Source organism: Notamacropus eugenii, chromosome 1 (assembly GCF_028372415.1).
Source record: "Notamacropus eugenii isolate mMacEug1 chromosome 1, mMacEug1.pri_v2, whole genome shotgun sequence".
Taxonomy (NCBI): Eukaryota; Metazoa; Chordata; class Mammalia; order Diprotodontia; family Macropodidae; genus Notamacropus; species Notamacropus eugenii.
Window position 1 is genome coordinate 501907279 of NC_092872.1, and position 19342 is coordinate 501926620.

Genomic DNA, 19342 nt, shown 5'->3' on the forward strand with positions numbered 1-19342 from the left:
CGCACTAACACAGAGATCTTCTACAAGTAACCATCTGAAGGTGTCAGTATTAAGAGCTCAGAATGGTGGTGCAGAGAAAGGAAGCTTTTGGGTCAAGAGCCAAAGCAAAGTCCAAGCCAGAGGACTTTTCAGGAAACAGAAGGTAATCATTTACTGAAAACCTCCAAGGGAAACCAAGGAAAAGGGCAATTCTCGGCAAAGACAAATAATATTTACCGAAATACTGAAGCACAACCTAGAGTTTCCATTGGGAACTCCTATATATGCTGACTAGAGCAGAAAAGGGAAACCCTTTTTTTTCTTATCATGAAACAAAAGTTTTAGAATAGGAAGCAATCTTGGTGATCATCTAGCACAATCCTCTGCATTTTACAGAGGAAGAAAATGAGGCCCAGAGAGTTTGGGTGACTTGGGTCATAAAATCATACTTTTGGAAATAGAAAGGGACCTTAGAAGTCATCGCTCCAACTCCTTCATTTACAGGGGAGAAAAAAGTAAGACTCAGAGAAGGGAATTAGCCTGCTTAAAATCATGCAGTTTGATACAATTTGAACTCAGGTCCTCTGACTTCCCAGGCAGCTAGGTGTTGCAGTGGATAGAGTGCTGGATCAGGAACCAGGAAACCCTAAGTTGAAATCCAGCTTCTGACACTTACAAGCTGGTTGGCTCTGGGCAAGTCACTTAAGCCTGTTTGCCTCAGTTTTCTCATCTGTTAAAATGAAGTAGAGAAGGAAATGGCAAACCACTCCAGTATATCTGCCAAGAAAACCCCAAAAGGGGTCCCAAAAAAGTAGGACACAATTGAAAAATGACTAAGCAACAGCAACAAACCTTCTGACTTCAACTCTAGTCTCTTTCCATAATAGGATGATGCTTTTAAATGAACTCTGCAGTATGTGAGCTACCCACTTGAAATAAGAAAAAGAAATAGATTTTTATAGTATAAAAATAATAATGTTATAATGTTTATATAGTGTTTTAAGATTGACAAAGCACTTTTCTTGGAACAACCTCATGAGACAGAGATTGTATCATCTCCATTTTGCCCATGAGAAAACTGAAGCTCAGAGAAGTTATCTATTGCTACATAACTAGTAGAAGAGGAAGCCTGAAATCAAACCCAGACTTTCTAGGTTTTGACTCAGCCTGCTCCAATACAGAGGACAAGGGTTAAGCCTGAATAAAAATGACAAGATATAAGAGGCAAACCTGGATAGCACATTGCCAGATTTGTCATGAAAACATTTTTAACTTGTTCAAATTCCCTAAATATTCATGAAAACAAATTCATGATGTTTAAAATGAATCCTGTTGAATTCTGAAACACATTAAAAACTATTTTTTTAAAAATAAAAAGCTTTAACAGCTGTACATTAACTAACAACTTTTTTAACTTGTCAGATATTCATAGCTACCATTTTGCCATTACTAATTTATAGTTATTTTATGCCAATTCCTGATCAGAAGTAATAAGACAGTTATTTAAGCTTTTCAAATATTAGCTGATTATTTAGAAACATTTATAGAGGTTAATTACAAGTAACAGTTGATCAGAAATGTGGCAGCTATAAATTAATCCTCGGTAAGCACATTTCTGACAAGTAGCTTGTATTTATTTAACATATATTAAAGGCTTATTAAATTTGCATTAAGTGGGATAGGAGCTTAGCTGAGATCCCAAGGGACTGAAGACTTTAGTGAAGGAACTGTCACCTTCATGCCTACTTCACAAGAATGGGTTAATAAGGATTTTTTTTAAAACAGCTAATTTTTCATTTGTCCTTTCCACCAGGAAATGAGTTCCCTCAGAACCAATGGATAGTTCCTCAGGATCCACCAAAGAATTTGCTTCTATAATATCAATATTTGTGATGTAATAACCTATATACCTTTATTTTTGACATCAATCATAATCTTAAAATTTAGGAATTAGTATTTGTCCATCCACACCGAAAGACAAACAAATGAACAAAAAGCATTCCTTTTACAACATCCCCAACAAGTGTTCATGTACAATTTGCTAAAGACCTGTCCTCTAAGGAAGCTGATCCTATTTCCGGGTAACTCTAATTGTTAAGTAGTTTTTTTTTCCTTCAATCAGACCTAAACTGTCCTCTTTGAAAGTTCTACCTGTCATAGCCTGATTCTGTGTCCTCTGAAGTCAGAATAACAGGATCATAATAAATCAGTCATTTCTGATTTGCAAAAATATACAGTCAATCAACTAGCACTTATTAAGTCAGGTATTGCACTGAGTGCTAAGGATACAAAGAAAGACAAAAGTCAGGCCAGATATTCCTGCTGCGATCCTCAGGGATCTGATAACTTGACAGGAATGATAACATACGAACAACTATATACAACTATATATATGTATGTATATATATATATATATATATATATGCACACACACATACATACACATATATTTAGGCTAAATGGGAGGGGTAATTTCAGAGGGAAGGCACTAAGGTTAAAGATGACTGGGAAAGGTTTCTGACAGAAGGTGGGACTTTAGCTGAGACTTGAAGGAAGCCAAGGAAATCAGAGGCACAGAAGAGGACACAGATTATTCCAGGCATGAGGGAAGATCAATGAAAATGCTCAGTAGGGAGAAAAATGAATAACATCCAAAGGGCCAATGTCACTAGACTGCAGAATATGTGGAAGACAGTAAGGTGTAAGAAGATTGGAAAAGTAGAAAGGGACCAGGTTAAAGGTCAAATAAGAGAGCTTAGGCTTGATCCTGGATGTGATAGCGAATCACTGGAGCTTACTGACAAGGAAAGGGAAGAAGCATCAGACAGTCAGACATGCATTTTAGAAAGATCAGTTTGACAGCTAAGTGGTAGATGGATTGGAGCATCTACCCAAATTTTACTCATCTTTTGTAACCCGTCTCCTTAAAGAAGTCATTCATTCTTGCCTTTACTGACCTTAACTTTATACCTTCTCTTGAACCCTTGTAGAATGAATCATAGCATTTTGAACTTAGTTATGGAGTGTTTTACGTTATTTCTTGATATGCATTATTAGTCTTGTCTCCCCACCAAAATTCCTTGAGGGCAGGGACTATGTTTAATATTTTTTTATGTATCACTCCTCCCCATGATGCTTAGGATAGGTTAAATACTTAAAAGATACTCGGTAAAACTTGTATACTGGTTGGCAGATCATTAAAAAAAAGATACTACAAAAGCTGCACATCTTATTTTTTTCACATCAATATTCTCCTGATTATGCTATGTGGTTATGAATACAATCATTCCAAAACCTTTAGATAGGGTTGTGTATCCTTTAATATCTAAGCCTTAAAGATCTAAAATTACCAAACTCCAAAGGCTGTGGAAAAGAACACTTTCCATTAAGCAGTGGCGTTAGAGCATCTATGAAGGTATGATCAGGAAAGGAGATGGATTAGTCAATTAATAAGAGTAAGAGAAGATAATCTTTATAGATATTCTGAGGCTGCTAGGTGACAGGGTGGGGAAGAACACTAGATTGGGGTCAGGAAGATCAGAATTCAAATCTAACTTTAGCCATTTACTAGCTGGACAAGTAGTTTAACTTCTTTCAGCTTTGATTTCTTTATCTGTAAAAAGGGGATAATAAGAGCATGTGTGTGTGTGTGTGTGTGTGTGTGTGTGTATGTGTGTGTGTGTATGTGTGTGTGTGTGTGTGTGTGTGTGTGTGTGTGTGTAAAATAGCAAACTAACACAGAATTTTTGTTGCAACTAGATCATGTCACAATAGAGATCTAAGCCTGGAATCAGGAAGATTTTAATTTAAATATAATCTCAGAAGTTTACTAGTTGTGTGACTCTGGGCAAGTCACTTCTTTCTGTCTCAGTTTCTTCATCTGTAAAATGAGGACAATAATAATAGCACCTACCTCCTAGGATTGTTGTATGTCTCAAATGAGATAATATTTGTAAAGTACCTTGCAAACTTTTAAGTGCTATGTAAATGATTATCATCAATAAGCAAAAGGGAAGGCCTCCAATAACTAGATAGATCTTCTACAGTGGATAAGAAAACATGATAACAAACAATTGTATAGAATGAAACTGCCCAAAGAGGCTGTTCTTTGAATCAGTGGAAGTAGCCACTCTTACAAAATTATGACTCCACTAAAAAGTATAAAGAGTAAAGCTGCAACTAGGATGAGGTAGTTGGAACTTTGCTTCAGGGCGTAGAACTTTAAAGGATGATAACAAAACTTGCTAGATGTTAGCTGGAACAACTAAGTTTTTCACCTAGTAATTAAGAATATTTACTTAAACTAGGAACATAACAGATGATACACTTCCTCCTCCTACTGCTACTATATCTCAGGTGAGCTCCTCAATGGCCCAGGCTTACCCTGTTCATCCCACTCCCTAGTGGTAACTTTATGGTGTCTTAAGACTTCTTCTTTATTTCCCCAATTGAATTTGTCTTAAAACATTAACTCAAGGGTGTTTGTTGTTATTGTCGCTTGGTCTAGCTATATTTTTGCTACTTGCCCTGGGTGTCAAAATTATTAGTTACGGCTTAGAAGAAGAGGTCAGTGCATAGTAGAATAATTTTAGAATGTATTCCCTAAAGGGCAACTGGGTGGCAACTAGGTGGATAGAGCATGAGCCTTGGAATGAAGAGTACCTGAGTTCAAATGCTGCCTCAGAAACTTACTAGCTATGTGACCCTGGGCAAGTCACTTAACCTTGATTGCTACTAAAAATGTATTTCCTAAACGAATCACTTCAGTTGGATTTTCAGTATAAAATTCCTACATTGCACTGCTTTATGTTCTTCCCTCTCCCTCTTAGAGACCAAGGTGAGACTCACTATCTCTTCAAGTGGAGTGATAATTGCAGAGATAGAAGAATGCTGAGACTGGTGGAGGTACCAGCTTTGTCTTCTGGTAATTGGGCTGTGTTCCAGGACTCCAGTTTTTCTCACAAAAATCCATTCATAATGGGAGATGCATAGCGGACATCAATGCCATGACTGAGCCTCTTTAGTCCAGGTTCATCAGGTACATCACATATCCACAGACCATGCCCATTGTAGGTAGAGCCATTCTGGGACATCCTCAGAAGCTTTTCATAGCCCTGGTCCTAACAAACAGGATTATAATGGAAGGCTATGACTTCTTGTTCACAACAAAGGAAATGAAAGGGGCTGAATTCATCCAGAGAGTTCCAATTCCTCTTTTTTTTCCATTAGTGATGCCAAGATAGGTAGAAAGGAGGTTCAGGGTCCTTCAGCATTTTAGGGAGGATAAAGGGCTATCACTCTGTAACTTTTGTATCCACTTGGTTTTCATGAAAAATAAACTTCTGCAATCCACTGACCCCTAAGAGGTATTTTTTTGTTTGTATGATCTCATCATGTCAAATATTCAAATGCTTTTCTTTGAATGCCCAGACCAGCAGTACTTGGAAAAGTGAATCTCTTCCCCCCCCGAAGAGTCTGACAGTTTCTTGTGGAATTCAATAAATTAAAAATAATAAGGCATTTGACTGTCTGTAGTTGCATACAAGATGTTTATAGCTCAACTTCTCACTCTGTGAAAGACTTTAATAAGTTCATCTGTTGCCTTGGAATCATACAGATAAAAAGTGAGAAGTGATCAATATACATTTGTAACAGTGTGTACATGATACAGATAAAGTCCAAATTCTCTCATCCCAGGATTGCCAGAACTGGAAGTGCACTTTTCCCATACAAAGAGGAGGAAACTAAGGCTCAGGGAGGGGAAATAATAAGTTATAGGACAAAAGGCAGAGCTAGAGTCAGAACCCAGGTTTTCTGAGTTGCCTTCCAGAGTACTTCTTATCAATCTACACTGTAGCCCTAACATAGCTTCCATTTTTAAGGTAAAGTATTAGTGGACATGACTCTTTGAAGCATTTAAATATCCCATGGAAAACATATAGCCTAGACCTGAATTAAAGAGAGACAATGCCTAACGTCAACATTGACAGGCTAATCTTAATATTATGAGCCGACTGGCTAATGCAGAATCACAGAAGAACAAAGAGAAATCTGTAAGTCTGTTATCAGTAAATTAGCACCAATGAAGACTAGCAATTATCAGCACTTCAAGTGTGAAGGTGACACCTCAGTAAGCCCAGCTAATGAGCAACCCTGCTTGTTGCTACAAAATTTAACACAGATCAGACCTGTGGGTTCCGCACATTGTGGCTACTAAACACAAAAGCAATGAGAGGAAATATTTCTCATTTCTGTTTTTCATTCTTGATTCAATGTTTCCCCAATGTGAATGTGCTTTTGAATACATAATATCTGAAAAGCTCTATTTGGTGGGGACATTCATGTTCCCTTAATGCATGTCTGGAAGAGGCAACCTCTCACCTGCACAAGAATTAGCAGATCAGTTGGTCATGTTTGCCATGGAGTCATGAGAGCAGCTGTTGAGAAACCCACTTTTGGCTCATTGTACTTAGCCTATTGGAAACAGCAGGACTATTCCCTTTTCTCCCTTCTCTTAGAACAGAATCATTTTTTTTTTTTTTTTGCAATAGTCACTGTGAAAGGCCAATATAACACAAAGAAACCGACCCATTCCACTTCTCTCACACTCTCACCCATAATCTCACATCCAAATAGCTGAAGTGGTGCCTGCCATATGGTGCTCAAGCACCCAGCCAGAACACACTGTTCAGTTTGTCGCATTCGGGAAAGCTGCGTGAAACTTAAATAATTTCTCGATGAAGTGGAAGATCTTCTACTTTAGCATAAGTTCCTGAAAATGGTTTTTGTGCTTCAACTTGAGTTTCTTCCCTCCTCCCTTCATTCACACTCCATTTTCCAGCATTTACCAGTGGGATAAGTGGTTACTAGGAGAAACAGGACTAAATGCTCCCTCCCTATTGAACATTCTTCATCTAGCAATGTGAGATTTCAGGACACTATGTCTTTATTAGTCACAAATGCCATGTAAATGGGAACACAATAATTAATAATTCAAAAGACATTTTAAAAGTCAACATTCAAAATCTGGATCAGCTCAGAAATTGAAAAATGTCCTACAAAAATCTTCATGTTTACCTCTCAAATATCTAACATAATTCCAATGCTATCTTTTGAGGCAGCTGGGTGGCTCAAAGGATAAAATGCCAGTCCTGGAAGATCTGAGTTCCAATCTGACCTCAGACACTTATTAGCTGTGTGACCCTGGGCTAATCACTTAATCTCTGTTTGCCTCAGTTTCCTCATCTGTAAATTAAGGATAATAATAGCACCTACCTCCCAGGGTTTTTATGAGGATAAAATGAGATAATAATTGCAAAGTGCTTAGTACAGTGCCAGGCACATAGCAAGCTCTATATAAAAGTATATAAATATGCAATGTAAACATATAAAATATTAAGGGTGCAAAATTTTCCTCTAATCTGGGTTAAATTTTTTCCATATTTGACTAAAACCAGAGAGAATACTTGAAATTGCAAACAATAACCCAACATTTATTCAATGATTATTTTATCCCCAGTTCAATGCTAGGCACTTGGGGCAAGGGAGAAGGCTACAAAAATATATAACACAGTAAGCTGAAAGATCTCTGGACTGGAAAGCAGGTGGACTTGGATTTGAATCCCACTTTTAACACAGTAATTGTATGATCATGGATAAATCACCTAACCTCTCTGAACTCAATTTCTTAATCTTTATAATGAGAATAATAACATCATTTATGTCAGGATTACTTTGAGAATCAAGTGAGAGAAGGTATATAAAGTACTCTACAAGCGTTGAAGCATTATTTTAATGTTAGTTATTATTAGTGGGGGCAAGAGCATTGTTTTTGCTTCACATATAACCTCATTTCTGACCTTTCTGTATGGAAAAAAGTCAGCCTAGAGCTCCAAGGGACCTGGGGGCATTCCAGTTCACCTTTCCTTCTGCAATGCTGTCTCCTTGTGTGTGAGTGCTTGTGTGTTCCACAACAAATCTAAGGCTTTATAGCAAACATCTTTAGAGTGCTCATCTGACAACTGAATGCTAATAGAAAGAAATAATTGTTCTTGCAATGGGGGGGGGGGGAGGGAGACAGAGAGAGAGAAAGAGAGAGAGACAAAAAGAGAGAAACACAGAGAGAGAAGGAAGAAAAAGAATAAGAACAAGGAGAAGAAGGAGCAGAAAGAGGAGGAGGAGGAAGGAGGGAAGCAGGGAAAGATTGAGATTTTCATGTTTGGAACTTTTAATCATAAAATGAGCATGAAAAAGCATTAGTAGAGGCATGTGGGCTGGGAGGGGGTGTCAGAAGCAGAGAGAGGTGGCACTTTGTACTGCCTAATGTGTACAGCATACATGCCACATGGTTGTAGCTAATCCTATGATGGGCTCTGCATAATTGCAGAGTGCTCTGATGCCGAACTGAACTGAACTCAGCTCTCCTGCCACAGCGCTCTGCTAGCCAACTACTCCTGGCATGTTTTTGTAACTGGGGAAGCAGGACAGAACCTCCAGGAAATTTCTTTTCAAATCCTGGGAGAGGGAGAAAAAACCCAAACTAATAAAACAAGGCAATCGTAAACAACCAACAGCTCAAAGTAACTGTGTTGGGAGGAGGAGATGTGACTCTGCAGCAGCAGATAATTCATCAGCTAGTCAAACCAGATGCCTATGGAGCTCACTTCTATCAGCTTAAACAAACTTGAGATATATAGCCTATCTCATTTTTCTGATAAATGTGATGGCCAGCTTATAGTAGGTATATATAAACAGATGGTATGGAAGCAAACATTATAGAAGAGAGAATCTCATTATCTCTTCACTTTATGCCACCATGAATAAGGGGAAGACCTCATAGAATTTTGGATCAGAGACTCATAGAATTCTAGAGTTGAAAGTTAGATATCATCTAGATCAACTTTCCACACTGTGCAGGAATCCTTTTTACAATTTCCCTGGCAGTTAGTTAGCCAGTCTTTGCATGAATGCTTCCAGGAAATTTCCATGAATTCCCTACTGCAGGAGGTAGCTATTCCATTCTTGGGCAGCTCTGATTGGGAGACAGTTTTGTTTGTTTATGATAGATTGAAATCTACCTGAGAGTAACTTTCTCTCAGTGGTTCTGGTTCTACTATTAAGTACCTCTTCTTTACAACAGCCCTTTGGATATTTGAAGACTGCAATTACGTCCTCCTCTAAATGGCTAAATGTCTATAATCTTTCAATCAATTCTTATATGACATGGTCTTGGGTAACTCTTACCTCCTGGTTCCCTCCCTCTGCACATATTCCAGTTTGCCAAAGTCTACCAAAATGCGACCTGAAAACAATTCTCCAGGTGTGGTTTGACCAGGGAAAAGAAGGCAGGATTACCACCTTTTTGGATTTGTATACTAAAGTTTATTTCACAAAGTCTTGGATCTATTTGTGGTAGGATTCCAAAGGAAAGTAGATATAAGAAGCAGTGTTTACTCTTGATAAAATGGTAGTGTTAGCCTTGATTGTTCCCCATACTCCCTTTACATGTCTTTTCCCTTCATTTCAGTGCCCTCCTCTGCCTTTCCTCATGCTGTCAGTACTCTTATCCCATGCCGATGTCTACTACCACAAGTAAAGCACTTGACAAACTGATCCATGATGATATATTAGGGTCACCACATATTGACCCTGCAAAGGGTATTTGCATTTAAGGAGACTGTGGGCAGCTTGCGAGAGTGGAAAGAGCGGAGTTGTAACAACTTATCCTTTTATGACAAAGTCAGTTGCAGGTGTGTGTGTGTGTATGTGTGTGTGTGTGTAAAGTACTCCAATACACAATGGTCCTGGGTATCCATGATACCCAGAGCCCATTGCTGGGGAGCCCAGAATATTGGGGATGCTTAACATGTTGTGGGTTCCTAACTATTCCTATTAACTAGTGCTAAGTTCAGTTTTTTCCCCTAATCTTCTGATCTACAGGATGCTGCTGCTAGTATCCTCTAAATTTTGTAGTACTGTGGAGAGAAGTCCTGGTCACCCCACCCTAGATATGACTCTGGGAAAGAGCACTAAATAAGTAATCAGGCATCCTGGGTTATAATTTATTTTTTCTGTTAATGATTGATTGTGTAACCTGATAAATCATTGGATCACTCTGGGTCTGAGTTTCCTTTTCTGAGCTGCTGGTTCCCAGTTGAGTACTTCTATTACAAAATGTAGACGATTTCTGATGATATAAATGTCTGACTAAGAGAAATACCATGTGTTGTACCTCACTCTACTAGCTCTAGAGCCCTTTTTCCTGGTGACACAACAGAAGTGCAGATGTGGAGAATCACATTGAAATAACTACAACAGGAAATTGGGTAAAGTAGAAGCACCTAAACATTAAAGCCTTTGCCCAAAAGAAGATGAAACCTAGCCTTCAGGGTGTGTGAGTGTGTGTGTGTGTATGTATACATATGTACATATATATATATATATATATATACATACACACACATGTGTGTATACACACACACACGGATATATATATATACATGTATCTATACATATATACACATGTATCTATATATGTATATAGTGACTGCTGCAACGTTTCCTTCTCAATGAAAGACAAACACCTTCAGAAGCATTTGGCAGTGGTCCCCTCTACCTTATCTGGCTGGCTCAGTGTCCAGCAGGCCTCTTTTGCAGAGATCCCTTTTGATTAAAACTGCATGAGTCTGCTTGGATGTTCAGGCATCCTTGTATCTCCCTGTTCCTTCCACCTCTGTGCTTGAGAGAGGTGTCATTTCTACAGCCTTGGGAGAAGGATTTCAGGCTTGAGAGATTGGAAAGCAGCTCGTACTCCTATCTACCTTCTGTTCATATGTGTGCATGCATGCACTTATATCCCCAAATGTGAATCCCCATTTATAACTATTCTATTGTGAAAACATCTTTAAGTTAAGTCCAGCTCCCTTGTTCTGCTAACATTCATATTCAAAGGTCAATGTCCCAGAGGCAATTAGAGGAATTGCTTTTTGCCCAAACTCAATACATGAATAGCCCCAAAGAGACTCATCCTGGATACTGGGGAAAGTTATCCAAAGGCCAGAGCTCTCCTTGCTTGGCATGTACTGCCTTCTTATTTGAAAGGAGAGGCCTTTTCATGTATTTCAATGAAGAACACGAAGAGAAAAGGAAAAGTCAGCTCAGCATTTTTGTTTCCTGGGCACTCCTCATTTGAAAAGAGATACTCTTTCCATGCCATTCAGTCCCTTCTCTCATATAGGTTTATTCATCTCTGCCATCTATATTGGACTGCACTAGACTATATGTCAGAGTCATTGAAGCTATAAAGACAAAGTGGAAGACTTTGAAATGCTATGCTAAACATAACAGGCTTCATTCTACTGGCAAGGAGAGAGTGTATTGATCTTTCTTTCTTTTGCAGGATTATTCACTTAGTCCAAGAACACATCATCATCAGTGTATAAAACTGTCCTCTAGATGCTCTGAAAGGGTTAAAAGATGTGGTCTTTCAGTGCCTCCCCCCGCAAAAGAGGGGGCTACTTCTAAGAAGTAGCAACCAGGATGAGGTAGTGATACGTAGGGTTTTGTTTCAGAGACTTGGAACCATTTATTACAATCCTTGGAATGTAGATTTAGAGCTGGGAAGGGGCTTTAGAGAACATCTAGTCCAACTTCTATGTTTTACAGATGATATTGATGCCTAGCAAGGGCAAATGACTTCCAAGCAGCAGAGGTCTGATTTGAACCTGAGACCTCTGACTAAAAATCTAGTGCTCTTTCCACTAAACCCTGATGTTCAAAAAATAATTGACATCTGAAGGAATTCAGGATGCATTGAAGTAACACAGCAGGAACATCATAGACATCTGGCCTTTTTCATAAATTGGAGCAGAAAATCCTCCAACAATATGTATCTAACTTCTCCCTAGGGTTCAGAGTTCGAGTGAGTATTGGGATCGTCCTAAGTCTTAGTTTGTCCACTGGGTCTCAGCCAAAGCCAGATGATGCTCAATTGTTTGTAGTCACATTCTGCCTAATTCTCCCTGCTAGAGATACAGGATTATAGCATGTCATCCCCACTCATAAATCTCTACAACACTTTAGAAAATTTTGAAAAAAAAATTTAAAGCCCTTCAGCACAAAAGGAAAAAAATCTGCTTTAATTAGTGATTTCCTTTCATGAATGCTTCCTGATTTTTCCATCATTCTGACAGCACCTTGAGGACTGAACATAGTTTTAATGCATCAGGCAACAGATCCCTTTAATGTGGGATCATTCTTGGTCTTCAGATCCACCATAGAAGGCCAAATACACATTTATCTTAGCAGGGAAAGTAGAAAGGTATATATAAACACACAACAACAACAAGAAGGTCTGATTTTATTTTTCTTCCATTTTCAAGGACAGGATTTGGCATTTTCACTGCTCCCTCATCAGCACCTTCTTTTGTATTGCCTGTTTACACTCACCTTCTCTCCAATTAGCAGACTGTTAAGAGAGACATTTTGCTGATTTTATTTACATCATTTGCCTTTAACTCTTTTCTTGTCTCTCTGTTCTTCTAGGATGCAAAAGAATATGCAGGCAATTTCTGAGTCAAATTGTGCTGAAGAAGGGGTATTTATTATACTTCAGCTGTCACTTAAATCCAGTGTCCTTTATCCCCCTTTCCCCTGCCCCATCCTCCTGAAGCATCTGACACTGTCATCTACCCTTTCCCAATGCTTCATACATTTCCTCACTTACTTCTGTCATATAATTCTCTTAGCTCTCTTCTAAGCTGTCTGACCACTCTTTCCTTATGTTAATACTCAAGGTTCAATCTTAGACCTTTTTTTTCATTTCTCATGAGTCTGCTTGTCCCTTCTCTACAGCTGATTCTCAAAGCTACATGTTTGGTTATATTCTCTTCTCCTGTGTGCCAGTTTTGCAACTTCTACTGTCTTGCCGAGTCTACATCTAAATACTCCACTAACACATCAAGGTTTATATGTGTAAAACGTGAAGGCAACACCTTCCCTTTTAACGTGCCCTTCCTTTCTTCCTGGATACCTGTGCTCCAGACTTAGAAGTCTTCTTGAATTCTTCCTATCCCTTGTTACCTGTACTCTCACCTTACTGTTATTCCTATCCATTTACCGCCACACCATCCATGGCAACTGTCCTCACACTACCACCACCTTATTTTTGGCCCTTACCACATCTTGCTTAGTCTATTGTAACAGTCCACTGTTTGGCTTCCTTGCCTCTAGGCCCTCTAACCTAGACAGCACTACTGAGCAAAATAAATAAAAAAAATGATATATCAGCCAATACATATTGCTTCTTTATCTACTTTGTCCAAATTGTGACATAAAGTTGCATGGTCATCCCATTAGTCCATAAATCTTGGATATGTAGGGCACACAGATAATGATCTGGGACTAGAACTGAATAGAAAGAGTAGGAGATTAAGGTGAATTGCATTTTAGGAAACTGCATAGCATTCACCATGAATACAATCTATTCGGTTCTGCAAAAGGCCATCTTTTTAATTCCAATTTTGTCCTGGTGATGTTAAATGACTACAAAGTGTGGCACGCCATAATCTCAGAAGAATCAAAATTCCAGGGTGATGGGCAATGGTGTATATAAGGAAGATAAAGTACATCATTAACCATTACTTCCAGTAGAGAAGTGATACAAGGGATATCATCAAGGAAACATATGACTGGAAAAGGAAGTGGGTTCACCAAGGGTGAGGAGTAAGAGATGATCAACTTGAGCACTTCATGAGTATCTATGAAATACTGAAAGAACCAGAGGAAGGCCTCTAGCAATTGGATCATCTGTGGTAGACTTACAAAAATACATGGGCAAAAACCACGAAGGCTGAGAAAGCTTTTAAGGATTTCAGTTTCCATTGGTGGCAGCATGATACATACCACTGTAATATCAGATATAATCACTAATATTTGTATTAAAAAACAGGCTAGTGGGTGCATAGGAAGCATCTTGGTATAGTGGAGCGAATATTCTATTATTATATGTACATTAAATACACAGGGGCACCGTGATTCATCATTCTGGATTTCTTGCTGACCTGTTTAACAGCTTTTGCCAGAGCAAAAGGGAATAAGAGTTGTAGGAAGCACGGCAGAAAAAGAAGGAAGTGCTGCTGGTCAATTTGGAGATGTAATATACTTGAAAAGATGGCTGAACCAGTAAATGACTAGATGGTAAAGGAATATTCTCCAAGCGTTCTGGGTGCTCTGGGAACATCATGGATATATCATGAACTGAAAAAAAGATTGACATACATTACAATGAAGGCTAGTAATGTTGCAGTGGCTCTGAAACCAACATCGTTTAATGTCCTTTATATTAAACTAGATATTAAACTGTCTTATAGATGGAGTAAAGAAAATGCTCATCACACAGTGAAAGATTCTCTGGCTTCTGTCAAATCAAGATTATGTACATTCTCCATGATGTGGGTCATATTTGACATTTTAATTGAAGTTTCATAACATTAACCTTTCAGTTTTCTCTTCTGTAAAATGAGGCTAACAGCATCTGCTTCACAGGACTGTTGTGAGAATTAAATGGGATAACATAGGCAAAGTACTTTATAGTCCTTGAAGTACTGTGTAAATACTAGTCATCATGTTATTATCATTGTTGATATCAGTTTTCAAAAGGGAAGTACATTCACATTATTAGAGCTCAACTGTGGTGAACTTCCTCAAAATCTTCAAGGTGGTCCCTCTCATTTTGATAAACAGAGCAGATGCTAGTGTCCCTTACTGGAATGGGGAAGAAGAGAAAAATGTTGTTTTATAATGATTTTCTCATCAGGAATGAACTCTCTAGGTCTGTAGTTAAAAAGAAACTGAAACGTTTGGTTTAATTGCAAGATATTTCATATTTGAACTCAAATTTGGGTCTAAAGATATCTTTCTATTTTCCCAGGACTGTTTCAGTTACAATAAAATGATAAGCTTGGGCAAAATATCAATAGCCTTTTTTGAATTTCTACTTTATTGTCAAATTTGAACTGAAAAGTAGATACTAGAGACCTGAAAGCAGTATGACTCCTCCTCTAATTACTGATTAATCAAGAACTGAGGCTGTTTAAACAGAGAATCCTGGGGAGGAGGAGGAAGTCTCATTAAGAATGAGAGATAAAAAAAGGCATAGAAAAAGACAGATCAACAAAGATTGACAGAAGAAAACTGATGCATTCCCAAACTCACCATCACTAAACTTTAAAATGTGATAAAGTTTGCTACATCCAAAGGAAAAGACTAAGATGGAATTCAAAAGGAACTTTGAGGATTTCTTTTTAAAAGCATGGCATAAGAAAATAATTTCCTTGTCAAAAAAGCCATGACCTCATATCAACAGTGCTGAAAAGAGGTAGCAATGTTTTCTTTTAGTTTGAATTTGAATTTGCTTTAGAGCTAAAAACTGCCTCTAAGCAGAATCCTGAGTGAATAAATATGCAGAATTTATGTGTGTGTATGTGACTTAAGACAATAATTTTGAAATCTGCTCCTCTTAAAATTCCCTTTAAGTATAAGTTTCTACTAAGCCAAATGTTTTCAATAGTGCTCTAACTCCAATCAAATTGGATAGCTTTCCCACCAAATTCTTGGACAATCTTTCCACCATGGACAAAAATTATCACATTAGTCTTCTACTGGGATTTTTAAGTGCTGAAATAATTTTAAGGACTCTAGTTAATGATATAGTTTCTTGTAATGCTCAATTCTTCCGTCCTTCAAATACCTTTAATGCTTTATAAGAACATGAGAACTGTCAGAAAGGGATAGTTTTACAATTCCTATGGCCCAGTGTTCTGTCTGATGGTAAACCACGGGCTTGTTTGTAGGATAGTATGGCCACTAACTTTCCCACTCCTTACATTCCCAATGTCTTTCAAGAATCTGTTAGGGACTCCAGATAACCTATGAATGTATCTAACTTGTTTTTAATTCTCTATCTTTAGTTTACACTAAAACTTTAATAAAGGTTTCACACATATATCATCTGTCTTGGGGAGGGTCTTTGTGTGTTTTTGTACATGCTTTTACATGCATACACATACATATTACCTCCAAAGGGCTCCTACTTAGAAGGGGAATATTGTTATAGCATATAGTGCTAGAAAGTTTACAAAGCACTTTAAATATACGATCTCATGGAATATTTCACAATGACCCTGTGAGGTAGGTAACTATAGGGATTGTTATCCCTATTTGTATATGAAGCTGAAGTTCATATAGGTTAAGTCACTGACCCATGGTCATGCAGCTACAAGTACCAGAAGCAGGATTTGAAATCAAGTCTTCCTAAATCTCCATCCTTGCCTTCCAGGAAGAAGAAAAGAAAAGAAAAACAAGAAAAGAGAGCTCTCAGAATATTTCCTTTAAGTTGCAGCTAATACTTCCACTTTGCATTGGCTGTTTCTAGTCTTGTTATTCTGTGTTGTAGGTTGCTTAGCTCTTCAGTCTTCATAACTGTCACTAATAAAACACCTTTTGAGCTCCAAACTCTGTGGAGCAGGCCTGTAGATCAGCTGAGGTATCACTTTCTATTGGACAAGCCATTTCTGAATCAATGAGGTCTTGCCCTATTAATATCAGAGATCCACCTATTCATTCATTGGAATCCACCCATTGTTTTGGCTGGAGCAAAGGTGAGTTATTACATCTTTTCTCACTGAAATTGAAACTGAGCACCTAGATATTAGTTGATAATCAAGACTGTTGCCAAAGTATGCATATTCCTAACAACACAGAGAAGATGAGCATTCTAGGGCTGACATAATTTTAAGGGCATTTGGAGACATTTTCAAGATATCTCAAAGAAAATATTTTAAGGCAATATAAAAGATTAAAAAAAAGGTCTCATTCACCAAAATATTTTTTTTTGACCCAGAAGACATCAAGGACTACTACCTCAGATGCCTACTATCTCATGTCAATAACAGTTTTATGATAATGGCCCATTTATATATTGAAGGTACCTTCAATTAAAAAAAAATCACATAAGAGAAATGGCAGTATTTTGTAGGTGATTTTTCGATAGTGGGTCAGATCTCCAGTCACAACTGATTGACAGATATAGAGTATTTAAGATCCTGCCTTATCTATTGTGTGTTGATTACAAAAGATCAATTAACTTGGTAAATCAGAAAGAAGCTTTAAAGACATCTGGTCTCCACTCATTCATATTACTAACATAATAGAACCACAGAACTTCATAGTAGAAAAAGACCTTTTTCTATCTGCTATAATCCATGCCTGGTGATTATCTCTGCTAAAACATATCCAATAATGAGTTCTCTAGCCTTCACCTGAAGGCATATTGTAAAAGGAAATCCACTCCTTCCCAAGGTAGCCCATTCCACTTTGGAGTGGCTCAAATTGTCAGGCAATTTTTCCTTCTATCAAGCTTAAAGCTGCCTCTCTGCAACTGCCATCAACTTCTTGTTCTGTCTTCTGTAATCACGCATAACATATCTAATCCCTTTAACACATGACAACTCTTCAAATACATGAATTTTGTTCTCCCCCCAACCTTCTGTTCTTTAGGCTAAGTATCCTTAGTTCTTCCAATTGATCAGCATGTGGCATTATCTCTATGACAGAAGTAATGACAGAGATAACAGTGTTTAAAGATCTGCAGAGTATTAGCGTAAAAGCAAGCATAAAACCAGGAAACTAGGATCACCAAAGGTGTTTATCAGACTCTTAGAGCAATGGTGTCAAGTTTAAATAGAAATGAGGGCAATTAATCCATACATAAAGATCTGGGTAGGCTGCATACTGACTTAGTTTAAAAATGTAATGTTACCTATGCTTTATTATCTTTTTGTTTATTTTGCTAAATATTTCCGAATTATATTTTAATCTGGTTAGGGCCTCACTCAAGAGCTTTGTGGGTCACAGGCAGCCCACAAGCCATATGTTTGACACCTTAGAGGATGTCTGGCCCAATGTACAAATGGAAGAAGGATTATCTGTTTAAAGAGACTTTACATATGTTCCTATTTGTGAATAATATTGGGCTAAGTACATCAGTCCCTAGACCACAACAGGGACTTTTCAATGAGAGCCATTGTCATTTAAAAGAGATGGAGCTATCCATCTGCATGGAAAAAAGAAAGTAGATGAAAAATGTATGTTACCCCAATTATGGAATATAATTGGATAGGCAGCCTATGGACTTAGTGTATCATTTATTTAGAAGCAAAAGACAGACAAAAGAGCAAACCCAGATTTGACTAAAAGGGGAAAATTTTTGCCAGATCACATCACACTTTCAATGATGCCATCAGAGGTGCTTGCTACTGCAAAATCTAATCTTTTATCACTAATAGGAATACTCTTAATACTTAATACTCAATAATACTTAATACTGTTAATACTCAAAACTCAAATGGATCTCTGATGACATCAATGTGGATATGTCATTCAGTGAAGGAGTTTGCAACCCATCTCTTTCCTGTGTGCTCCTTTTGCCCATATGTCCTATAAATTAACTGTAAGGCATCTGCCTAATGTGGCAGGAGGTCTCTCAAGTTCTTCTGATACCATGGAATGTTCCATTGGTTATACCACATTCTCACCACTGGTCCAGGCAAACTTATTCTTCTTTTTGATATTTTTACATAATTTTTTTCTTTACATAATTATTTTCATAATTCACATATAACATTGTTCTTTGGATGATTCTCACATTCTTGATGATATTATATGCTTCCAAATCACAGAACATCAGAAGAATGAAAAATAAAGCTAACCCAAAAAGCAATGGAAAGTTGTATGGTGGGTGTAAGTTAGCTGATGCACATTATCAACAATGATATATGCACTGGAAGAGACATAAGGAACATTATAAACACCATATGACTAGAAAAGAAAGTGAGCCAGTCATATAGCAAGAATGGGGACTAACAGATGATCACCTAGATGTTGCACTATTGTCTATAATATGTTTTAAAAAAAACCTAAAAGGGAAGCTCCCAGTATGTTCGGTAGAAACCTTATGGAAGAATTATAGGAGATATGGACAAGAATTACATAGGATAAGAAGAAATGGATGGGTTATCTCCACCAATGGAGATAATGAACCCAAACTGATGACATACAGATTCACTCAAGTATTACAGAACCAAGAGCAAAAAGTTGCAAAGTTGCAAAAAGGACAACTTGGGTCAGATATCAGGAAAAACTTTCTGACAGCTAGAGTTGTCTAAAAGTAGAATGAATTACAATTCTCCATCTTAGGAAGTCTTCAAGAAGAGGTTGGATGACTACTTGTCAGGTATATTACAGCGGGTTTTCCTTTCACAAGCGGTGAGACTGGATGGTAGTTAGGGTCCCTTCCATCTCTCAA

The 19342-nt window shown here is 37.8% G+C and overlaps 1 protein-coding gene across 1 annotated transcript in view; it reads right to left on the reverse strand.

Annotated features, from left to right (window-relative positions):
- Positions 1–19342, reverse strand: part of CDH4 (cadherin 4) — a 1168514-nt gene that overhangs the window by 379562 nt on the left and 769610 nt on the right. The window lies entirely within an intron of this gene.